This window comes from Gallus gallus, chromosome 3, assembly GCF_016699485.2.
Source record: "Gallus gallus isolate bGalGal1 chromosome 3, bGalGal1.mat.broiler.GRCg7b, whole genome shotgun sequence".
Lineage (NCBI taxonomy): Eukaryota > Metazoa > Chordata > Aves > Galliformes > Phasianidae > Gallus > Gallus gallus.
Genome location: NC_052534.1, coordinates 56,781,843 through 56,793,871, shown reverse-complemented (window position 1 = coordinate 56,793,871; position 12,029 = coordinate 56,781,843). Strand labels below are relative to the sequence as shown.

Below are 12,029 nucleotides of genomic sequence, written 5' to 3'. Positions count from 1 at the left end.
AAGAACGTGTGTTTCTTGGACTGGCAAAGCAAGCATTCCAACACTAAATGGCTTCCTGTTCAACACGTTCAAAGCCAGAAACTGTTTTGGGGGGTTGGTTAGAAATATGTGTGAAGTATGCACTTTTACTTCGGGCCAAGTCAAATGTTTTTCGTCTCCCCTCATCTTCCATCATCCACTCCCCCACTAAAAAAGAAAAAAAAAAGGAAATAAAAAGAAACAACAAAAAAAACCTTTCCTCTGTCACTGAGGAAGCTAGCCTTGAGTTAATCTGCAAACATTCCCACTTCTCAGTAAAGTTACTTAAAAAGAAACTGGTCAATGTCATTCTGCCCTGGCATTTGGAACTGTTGAGCTATAATGAGTGGATGCTCAAGATTTTGGCCTCAGGTAAAAGCAAGAAAACAGCGAACATTTGAGAGTGTGAAATGTGTTACAGCGTTTCCCCCCCCTAGTGTCAAACCTGTAATTCACAAATTGTTAGTCCGTTTTCTTCTTCTGCCGTATCACCCTCAAACGTTATTTGGTACTGCTTATTCTTTGCAGATCTTTAGAGCTGTTTTCTTCTTTTCAGTTTTCAAAGTTTGATCACATGGATAAAAGTGAAAATAATGCACATGGGAAAATGTGTGGAGTGCTGCATGTCACGGTTGGACTGAGGTGACGAGGTTTTGCAGTTCCTCAGTGAAGCCACTAGGTACATTCTGCAAAACAACGACAAAAAAAAGAGAAGTACATCTTTTTTAGTTAGTGGGCATTATTTACATCTGCCTAACCTGGACCTCAATCTAGCCCTTTCAGGATAATTAGAGAAGACTGTCCAGCCGCTGCTTCTAGTAACATTTTGTCCCCTAGCTCCAAAAAAATAGAAAACTTGTAAGTGGTAGCCAACTATTTTCTTTTAATATATTTTCCTTTCATTCCAGAGTTTTGAGACCTAAACACTGTCCTGTTTCAGTGTTTGAAGAATACTATGTACTGAGTAAAGTCCAAGCTGGTATGTTGTTGTTGAGATTTTGGTCTTGTCTGTTGCTGTTATGCCACCTTGAATGAACCAAGCTGCATAATTTGTTTTGGTCCTAGCTTTTGCAGAAACAAACATGCAAACAAAAAATCCATAAAAACCATTAAGAGGATCTTAGAAACATGTGTCCTGCAATTTTCACTTGTAGGAAAGGCATTCTAGGAAGATGCCTGAATCTTCAGCCACATCTAAGTCAGGAAGATACAGCCTCTGCTGATTTAAACCAGACTGAGTAATGATTTACAGCCAAATTTAGCACTCATTTTCAGGAGTACTACTGAAGGTAGAACTACCAATAACAGTGAGACTTAATGGACACTAGACACCACTGATAATTCATTCCTGGATCGCCACTTAGTTCAGGATCACTGTTACAGGTGTCACTGAAAGTAAAATATCTACATCCTCATAGCAAGCCCTCTATCTAGAGATAGGCAGTTAGTCCTAGGTTTCTCCCACACAAACTTTTGAGGAAAAGGAAAAAACAGATAATGATAGAAAAAGCAAAGAAAGGAAAGGCAGAGCATAAAAAAGACAGCAGAAGAGAATGAGGGAGAGAGATAGAAAGAGGAAGAGGGGGAGGGAGAAAGGGAGGAAAAGGAAAAGGGAAAGGAAAAGGGAAAGGAAAAAGGAAAGGGAAAGGGAAAGGGAAAGGAAGGAAGGAAGGAAGGAAGGAAGGAAGGAAGGAAGGAAGGAAGGAAGGAAGGAAGGAAGGAAGGAAGGAAGGAAGGAAGGAAGGAAGGAAGGAAGGAAGGAAGGAAGGAAGGAGGGAAGGAAGGAGGGAAGGAAAGAGAAAAAAATATTTGAGAGCAGAAATCCAACTAAATATGGAAAAGAAAGCCAAGGGAAAAGAAAGATTTCTGGGATAATTTATGGTAGTTAAATCCTTATTTCTTTTGCCAGGTAGAGAAATCCTAATCCTGTTACGTGATCTTTCAAACTGCTTCAGTGAATCATTGCCATTACCAATATGGGCAGAAATTTATTGTATCAGCTTCCCAGACACTGAACACGGTGTTGGCAGAGCTGATAGATGTTAACTTAGTGAGTCAGATATGGTGTTCTTTTTTTATCTCCAAGGCACGCAGCAGCAGCTCCAGCCCTGTCACCACTGAAGCTGCTGCTGAAAGCTGGGAAGCCGATGTGATAAGAATGGGATTGCTGATCAGTGGTACTGAAGGTCTTGCATGGTAAGTGCAAACAGTCCCAGCAGGTAATGAGATGATTACTGACATTCTGGAGTACTTCACTGAGGTCAAGTAGGCCATGTTCAGGAAGCTAGAAAAAAGCAATAAATCTATAGCTATCATTATGACAAACAGTTGCAGGCATCATCAGCTCAGTTGCTAAGCTTTATGTGGAAACTATCTTTTTCAGTCTCATCATGATTCCCAATGTCTTTGGTGCTTTGCACAACTGAGATTTTTTTTCCACAGCAAATTTCAGATTTTACTCTTTTTGTGTGCTCATTTCTAGCATATACCACTTTCAGAGATGTGTTCAAGCAAAGTGTTGTTTTCTTTGTGAAAGCAAACTCCCTACATCTACTCTTAACATAATGCAAATAGGTTTTATTCCTTGGCAGGGAAGATCTCTAGTTTTGCTAAGGAAATAGCCAGAGTTGAAGATGGCTGTGTTAGAACAAAACAAGGAATCTGCTCGGCACTCAGTAGAAACACAGCACTGTGAAAGGTGCCCTGAAGGAGCTGTGTGTGTTGTTGAGTTCCTATGTGACTGCCTTCTGCCAAATGGCATCAGTGGACGAAGCAACAGCCAGAAGCTCATGTTCCTCTTCAAGAGACATCAGACTTTGTTTTCTCTGATTTTTGCATTCTTCTGTGCTGTCAGTGTTCCATCCTTTGAGTCATTTGAGAAGTCCAAATTTCAGGAACACTGAGAAAGTCATACTTTCGACAGTCTGATACATAACTACACAATAATTGTTTTTTCAACACACTCACAGCCATAACGGCCCTTCACACATCTGCTGAACAGACAGATGGGAATTGATCCACTGAAGAGAGTTTTGGGCTACTGCCCCAGGCTGTCTTAACATAATTTTCTCTGAAAAGTAACTGAGATTGGCTTTTGGTTGTACAATGCAGCTCTGAGCATTCATCTTCCCAGAAAGGTGGAAAAAAGGAAGATGAGACAATGAGATAACACAGTTTGGTAGTGCACACCCACCAAAACTGTTATTTGAACAAGGCCGCAGAGTCTAATATGTTGCATCTTTACTTCTCAAAGTGAAGTATTGAAGAATGTTAACAAACTATTAACACAAATTATGAATGCCTAATTATATATTGTATACATAATTTGCAGGTAGGATCTGCCATGACACAAGTAATAAAAATGTGACTAAATATTGTAGATACCTTTTCACTTAGCTTATAAAGGAGTTTGTGCTGTACTTTCTCATGGTGCAGTTCATTCTTCTGAAGTTGTTCTCTCTTCTAGAAGAATTTTATTATTTGGCAGAGTGCTATAGAAAGGAGAATAAATGTTTTTCTTTCTGTTTGTTCATTGTCTCTTCTTTTAAATATCTAGGTGCAGCAACTGCTCTGGTCAGGGCAGTGACTTCCTGCAGTCTTCCTCTTCACATTCACATGTGAAAGATTCCAAACTAATTTCAGGAATGCCTACACATCACCAAGTGTGCTGGAAGGCAACATCAATACAAAGCTGATGCCATCAGTGCTGTTTTATTTGAACACTACTACGACTAGAGAAACGCTCTAACCTGCTAATTAAGGAATGGGAACTAAGACATTTTAGCCAGCTTGTTATCAAGACACCATAGTAGACTATAACAAGACTATAACATATCAAAACAAAACAAAACAAAACAAAACAAAACAAAACTAGTGATTTGTTGCTTGAATTAGTTGTACCTGGGCGTCCATGGCAATGCTTCTGAGCGACACTGATCAAGTCTTTCAAAACACATGGAGAGTAGAAACGTGCAGAGTGAGTTGGAGAGAAAGAAACCCCAGGACCTGTCCTTTGGGTTATGCTGGAGGTTCTTTCTCCTTTCTTTCCATGCATGCAGAAAGCAGCTGATCTGATATGTTCTGCAAATAGATACAAATACATACAGAAGCACTGGGAACATCTTGTACACAGATGTGAGTCAGTACTTGGCAGGTGGCTAGTTGAAGTCAGATTTCCCAGACAATAATTACATTTTCTTGAAAACAAAACAAAACAAAGCAAAACAAGAATTAAAGAAACATGAGAAGAAGGACTAATTCAAACCTGTCTGGAATAAGAGCTCTTATGTTAAATTCCTTCTTCCTTCCATGTAGTTGACTCTATATCACTTCAGGTGTTCAAATACGTCTTGTGGGAAGGTCACAGGAAGACCCCATTATTAGTATAGTTGCCCAAGGAGAAGGGCATGTGCTACACTATTCATTCCCTTGTTCACTGTAGGCTGTAGAAAAACATTTCCACAGCAAGACAACAAATGCACCTCGAGAGCATGTTTGAGCATGAACTCAGGCACATCTGCTGTTCCTATGGCAAACAGCATTCCACTTCCTCTTACCACCATGAGAGTGTGTTTCAGGCTTAGAGCACGTTTTCTAATTTCTGCACGAACATCCAGATGTTGTCAGAACCACAGAGCTGCAGGTGGGTTGTGAATCCATACATTGTAATTTGACTTTCAACTGCTGTACTAATTTCAAATTTTGCTTATTCTTTGATTATCAGCCTTTACAGAGGTGCTTGAAAACTGTCTTGTCAAAAACAGCAATTCATGAGGAAATACTTACCTTTAGTAGACAATCTATCTGCCTGTATGTCTGTGTATCTATTTACTTATCTTTACATCTCGCTATCTTTATGTACCTTGATTGTGCTGGAAAAGCAGAATGCTTTGTTTTGGGAAGAAGAGTGTAGTTTAATCTTTGCATTCAATTTTTCTGATGGGAAGACACACTCTTGTGTTCCCCCCAGCTTCAACAGTGAACCAGATCTCCTCTCCACGTAAGAAGGCTATGGCATGCCCTGAAAAATGAAGAGCTGTGCCTAAAGAGGGAAATAAGAGCATAAACCCACCAATTATAACATGCTTAAGGCATTATCATACCATTTTACTTTTAATTGAGGGCTAGCTAATTTGTAACCAAGTTCTATGGACATCCTTTGCTACCCTTAATTCTTCTCAACCCTAGTTCTCAAGGCAGATCTGATTTTTTTTTTTTCTCTTTGTTCAGTGGAGGGTAGGAGTAGCAAGAGAAGAGCATCATCCATATAGAATTGTATGTTCTCAGAAATCTTAACATGTGTCCAGGAATTTGTGAGCTATGGGAGCAGTGCTAGACTGTGATTCTTCATGGGATTTTTTGAACTCCAAGCTGAGTTTGACAAGGATCTTATCATTTGTCCTTTAATAATGTACTTTACCACACACACAGAAAGAAGGCGTGTTGAATTGGAACCACATCTCTCTGAAAGTCAGATAACACTGCAAAAACAGTGGAATGCACATTACAGAACTGTCCTACCTTGAGGTGGGACAGCAGTTCAGAACTATAAGGTATATTTTATATGCACTGTAATAGGAAGGAGGAATGCTTAGTGAGGGATAAAATGCAGAAGCTAACAAAAATCCTCACAAAAGTACTTCGCTGGAAAAAGTGAAAGTAAATATAGCAAGACATAATTAATTTGTTATGATACTTGAAGACTAAAACAAAAGATTTTTTTAATATCCTCAGCTTCCTTTTCCTAAGCAAATTCCTGGGGCTACTTGCAGAGCAAAACATTACAGCTTCCTGTTGCTTCCCATGATTAAAAGCTTCCAGGTTACCCAGCAGTTGTTAAAGTGAATGCTGCTCTTGGCAGCAATCATCACTGTCATTTCAGTCCTGATTATGGACAATGAGAGTCTTCTGGCTGACCAAAATGTTTCTGGATTGAGCCCTAAGGAATTTGACTTTCCGAGGCTTGCTGGGATGGGATGCGGCACTTCCCAGGCATGCTTTCTTTTTTTGAAACTGTTACGTGCATCTGAGCTGATCCTGTTAAGCCCAGCCAGGGGAAGGCTGAGCCTCACACCAAGGCTGCCCTCTTGTACATGGAGCTACCCCTCAGCCCCCCAGTACTGCTGTGAGGATAGTCACCCGATGGGGTGAGCCCATTCTGCTGAGGGAAAGGATTGATGGATAGTCTGTAAAAAGCTTCCAAATTATCAGATGCATTTAGCAGAAAGCTAAAGTACCAGTCCAGTGGGGTGGGCAGGCAGTGCAGGTATTCCCCTTTTGTTGTCCCTTGCATGCTTGCTTTTGGCCTGTCTAAGGACATGGAAGCTACTCAAAGGGAATATGTGCTCCACTGCCTGAAATAATTTCCCTGTTACTGGGCCCCAGATGCAAAAAGACATGATATAAAAAGTGTGTTATAAAAAGAAATAAATATTGATCTGTTCCTGTGGTGAATGGGTGTGGATGGGCTCCAAGTGCTGTGCTGCTACTTTTGTGGACCTCTGAGTAGAGATCACTGTTTATAAAAACAAATGAATAAACAAAGAGCAAATTAAAAGCCTTTCAACTCCCTGCGTCTCAGGAGCTTGTGCAGCAGCTAGTTCTGAGTTTCAGGGTCCAGTTATAATTCTGAGCAATATCTTATACTTTGGTGGGCATGTGGAGTGGGATTTATCCTGACTTACTTAGTCCTCAGGAAGAGAGTTAATTTATTTCTTTCCAGCCTGTGGGATGTTTGGATTTGGACGTTTTTGAAGAATTTCTTCACCATTTGGTTTTTGGAAAACTTGTTCTCCAATGCTTCTGTTCAAGAGGAACCCTTGTGCAGTGAGGAGTTGAACACTCACTGGATCAGGAAGACAGAGAGAGGGAGCACCAGACTTAAAGGCTAGAAGGTTGCGAAACTGTCTCCATGTTTACATCCAATGTTTGCATACATCACGTTCACCCTTCTTTGGGCATTGACCAAAAACCGGAGGAAAGCAGGTACCAAAGCTCAGCCTGTCCCACCTGACAGGCTCTAAGCAGCTGCAGTGTTGTGGAGCACGGTGATCTAGTTCTCAAGTCTCAGCTCTGCTTCAGAGGAAACTGAAGATGTAAGCTTTTGGATGGAGCCCTAAAATTAAATGCTATTAAATGCAATAGCTGTATTTCAGAAACTTAGATTCACTCTGATCCATACACACTTTAGGTGTCCTGTGCCTTAGCCTGCACCTGCATCTATTCCTCTTATTCCTATTTCTACCATGCCAGCTCCTTTAACAAATTATTTTTATTTTGACCGATGACATTTAGCAATGCAAGTATTTTTGGATGGCTTGAGATCTGTATCAAAACATATTTTCCTTCTGGAACAAAAATAAGAGAAGAGAAGCGCCCTCACTAACTTCTGTCTAACATCTCTTCCCCCTCAAGTGGTCACTTGAAGACTAAAATGTCTAACAGGCCCAAAAGGAAACAGTTTTCTTAATGAGACACTGACACAGAATAAATACTTCAGCATAGCATCCTCTAATTCAAGCCATTCCTCATTAGTACAGATTATTATAAATTGAGCATAAAGTTATAAATGAAGGACATTCTGCATAGTGCCTATTAACACTGGGTCAGATTCTACAAGAGTCACTCCATACAAAAAGTGTTTACTTGCACCAGAATGTTCTGTTCAAAGTAATGGTACTTTCATTCTTTTTTTGGCTGCAAAACTTGGCACACATTTAAGGAGTCAACAAGATTTTTTACAGAATTGGTGAAATGATAAAAGCACTTTATGGAAAGAAATCTAATCTCTACAAGAAAGTGATAGTTGATGTTGTATCATTCTTTCCATATCCTTCTTAAAGCATCGTTGAGTTGGGCTTGTCTAGTGAAATGGTTGCCAACATTTCCAGATTCATGCTTTTTTACAAGGGGTTGTGATCTCCTTACCACTATTTGGAGCAGAAACTTTTCGTGGAAGTATTTTTATCCTATCTTGGAAGAGTGACATTGGCTCTAAGTCACAAACTAAAGTAACTGTTAATGTTTGCTAGACACTTTTCTGAGACATTCGTTCATGGATTAAAACTGCATGTGGGAGCAATTAGCAAAATCATCACTTACTCAAAAAGGAAAAGCCAACTGGATGAATAAGGGATGAACAATATTTTTTTTTTTTTATCCCTTTAGCCATTGTAAAAAATTCAATTTAAGCAGTGATATGCGTTGCATCAATATCAAGCAGGGACTTGAGTATTATATAAATAGATGTGGCATAAGTATCCCTTTTAACAGTAGTGTCTGTTTCAACCTACTTTGTCTTGAAGTGAGGGCTCTCAGCCTCTCCACTGGGACCTCTCATAAAACTAAGAGTTAATCACAGCCATAAAGCCACTGTGTGGCTCATATGGCACTTTTCTGACAACTGACCTAAGTGTGGTTGTGGTCCCCTTTGATTCCACCTAGTCTTATGCCAGTACTGGCCTTTAATTTAAAGTTTCCTTGCATTATTGCTGTCTTGTTTGTTTACTTGTTTTCTTTTCATTATTGTTGTGTTTGTTGTTTTCTTTTAGTGCATTGTATTTGTCTAGGTAGTTTTTTCTGCACTACTGATATTTTGAGATGTTTTCTTTTACTTCATTTTTGCTTGAGTAGAGGTGACTGTGCCCATTCAAGTGGCTGTACTGGTACACAATAAACATGACACACTCTCACCTGTGCACACTGCAAAAAAGGCTTTACTGAGTTTTTTCTCCTCTGAGCCTTATCACATTTGCCTTGGAGACATTTTCCAACAGTAATAATCTCCGCTGAAGTTTCTTGTCTACCTGCTTGGAACTACTATTTTTAGTGTTATTTTTCCCATTCACTGCATGCCTGTGGACCTCAGATCTGGTCACCAGAACTCAGATTCATCTCATTTAATCATTGCCATAAGAAAGTTGACATCTAGTCCATGCTACCTGCATAGAGTAAGGCTCTAATTTATGTAAGGCAATTCAGTTTGCTAATCTAAAGAAGGAAAGATTTGTACTGACCTAATGGATTCTCTCCTTTAACTACAGAAGAAACCAGAGTGACAGACTTGAGCAGATGCTATAACCTTGGGACGATTGTGTGAGATGAGTACTACTCCAGGTCAGAATGATACTTGAGCACTACAGATGAGATGATGCAAAAAAAGGTTTGAAGTAATATGCACTACAACACGTCATCTATCAGAAAGAGGGAGCATACCTGAAGCTATCAGTAGTGCAAAATTTATGAGATGCAAAGTCCTCTCCATGCTAAAAAAAGGTGTGAAGAGACTAATGAAAATTTAAGTGGAGAACTGAACAAAGGTAAGAATTATTAACAGTGGTTCACATTTGTTTATCAGTACTTTAAAAATGAGATCATCCAGAGATTTACAGCAAAGACAGCAATTCTGGCCTAAAGAAAGAGAAAATGGCAATCTTTGTTTAATGTTAAAACACTGTTCAAAGTTCATGGTCTACCAATTTTTCCTAACCTTATCAGGAGAACCTGAAATAAAATGTCTGAGAGTGGGTGTCAGCAGACAAAAAGAAATAAACAGGGGCTAACATAGCTATGAAATTCAGCCTGTGAAAAGACACTAGGCAGACATTCAAAATTACGAGAACAAATACACAAGAGGGCAGGACTCTTACTGCCAACAATTACAGCAGTATTATATATTGCTTGTGTTCTCACTTATGCTAACATTATGCTAGTATAGCTTGGTTGATCTTTCTGGAATTAGTCCTGATTTTCAGTGATGTGAAAGCAGAATCATCCAATAAGCCTCTCTTGCTTTTACTTTTCTACAGAACTAAGAGCTGAGGAAAGTGGAAACTTCTCATGACTGGTGATATTATATGCCATGAAAGATTGGTCTGAGAGTCTGGAGTTGACTGCCTTTGTATATATTCTTCCATTACACAAGAAATTGTTTTTGAATGCAATCAAAACATTGACCCTGGATCCTATCGCAGTTGACAGCGGTGTTAAGAGCTCTCTGTAAGCCAGCTGAGCAAAAATAATGAGACACCAGTGAAAGCTCAAAGCCAGGCCTCTTGCTTCTGACAGGCAAATCCAGCAAAAAGATTCTTCAGATCTTGTCTTTCTCTGGTTCTAACTTTGATGAGTTAACATGTTATTCGAGATATTTTAAAGTACTTTAATTAAATAAATACTACATTTTCAAATGCCAAGTAGATTCTTATGTAAAATACTTAGGAAGTTTTGGAATAGAAGTTTCTGAATGCAGGACCTAATTTTACTTTTTCAGTGTCGGTAAAGAGATCAGCTGTATGCACAGCTACTACAGTCATTAGTATTGCTATTAACCTACAGTTATACAATGGAGAAACATCTTGAGAAAAGACAACTGCATGACTCAACATAGAGAAGAAATCTTAAGACTGGAAGGCCTTATGATACCAAATTCTAGCATGAGCAATATCATCCTCCAAGTATTAGCAGGCCTTCCTGGGTGAGATGTAAGACAGATATACAAAAAAATGTCAGGAGCCTGGGAAGGCTGTTTTTATTCCTTCTGAGAATAAGGGCATAAGCCCAACTGTGCGATTTGATGCTATCCTGAACCATTATTATTCTCTGAGTCTCATTAAAAGAAAACAAAACAAAACAAAACCCTGCCTTTGTCTCAGGTCACTCCAGAACATTTGCCCTCCTCTGTTATTTATCCAGGCAGGAAATGTTTTTCTTCTTTTAAAATGAGCAATGCAAGGATATTGTGGAGAATGCATGTAGTGCAATATGCTATCAGCACCCTCCAGTTGTTTATCATGGCCATTTTCAACCCGAACGGGGACACTAAGTTCTCTTGGATTCTCACTGTGCTGGCAAGGACTTCTGTGTGTGACAAAACAAACAAAAAACAAAAAACCACACACTTCCTGATAAGTTTCAGAAGACAGTTTTTCTCAGCCTTATCTCACAGCTTCATTCCACTACTGAAAAGAAGTTCAGTTTACAGAAGATTTGCTTTTCATTGTATATTTGTCAGTGATAACTGTATGCTTTTGCCTTCCCACATGATTTGCTTCTCTCTTGAGGAGATAAGGACTGTCTCTCTTTGCCCTGTGAATGGATGTGGCCTATGTCTAAGGTCACTTCAAAAACAACACAACTGCAGTCGTGCCTACGGGCCTTTTCTATAAAAATGCATTGTTCTGCTGGAGGCAGGGGGCTGGGTAGGGTTATGGCATGCCAGGGATACACAGGAATGCAAGGCTACTTCATAAGCACAATTTCCAATCTCAGTATGTTTCTCCACAACAATGTTGTGTTATGAAATTAGCATGTGGGTTGTTCTTGGTTTTTTTCTTTTTCTTCTGAAAAAGCTGTGTTCTGAAGGTCAACCACAGTGGCACTTACTTGGGGAGGGCTTCTGTCTCAAGTCAAGAGACCAAGACAAAGGCAAGGGGAAGCCTCATTTTTGGTCACGGGCACAGGAGAAACAGCAGTGAAACACAGTTCCTCAGCCATTTTTCTAGAGAAAGCAATTTTCAGGATATTCAAGGCTCAATGGTGTTAGCCATTTGGTTATTTTATTCCTCTGCTTGTCCCAATTCTTCTGTGCATATTTTCCATATGTCTGCAACAAATAGTATTTTAATTGCACCCTGAAGAGAAAACAAAGCTCATTTTCCAACTGCAGATGCCAGCTGAAGCATACAGAGCTTGCTTGCTTTCTAAAACATCCTCTCACTTCCTATCCAAATACACGCTTGATGTTTGGTAGTGATCACTCTGGTGATACTATTGATGAGAGGAGAAAGGCAGGAGGGTGGTCAGGATGATAATCACAGATTTAGGAAATCTGGATTATAACCTCTTGTCACTTCCTGCATTATTCTGCACACATCTCTCAGAAACAGAGCCATGACAGGCTGCCTTACCTTCATTTCTGTGCTTTAATTTTTCATCTGCCAAGTGGGAATAGTACTATTTCTATCACACACACATTCACACAAATTTGAACCATAAAGTTCCTAGCTATTTGCTGT

The 12,029-nt window shown here is 39.6% G+C and overlaps 1 long non-coding RNA gene across 1 annotated transcript; it reads left to right on the top strand.

The window, feature by feature from the left end:
* The first annotated feature begins 2,116 nt into the window (after positions 1–2,116).
* On the top strand, positions 2,117–11,729 carry LOC107052990. The gene is made up of 4 exons (XR_001465860.4): positions 2,117–2,204; positions 3,575–4,660; positions 9,060–9,335; positions 9,825–11,729. It is a non-coding gene; the product is annotated as an uncharacterized LOC107052990 (long non-coding RNA).
* The last annotated feature ends 300 nt before the right edge of the window (positions 11,730–12,029 follow it).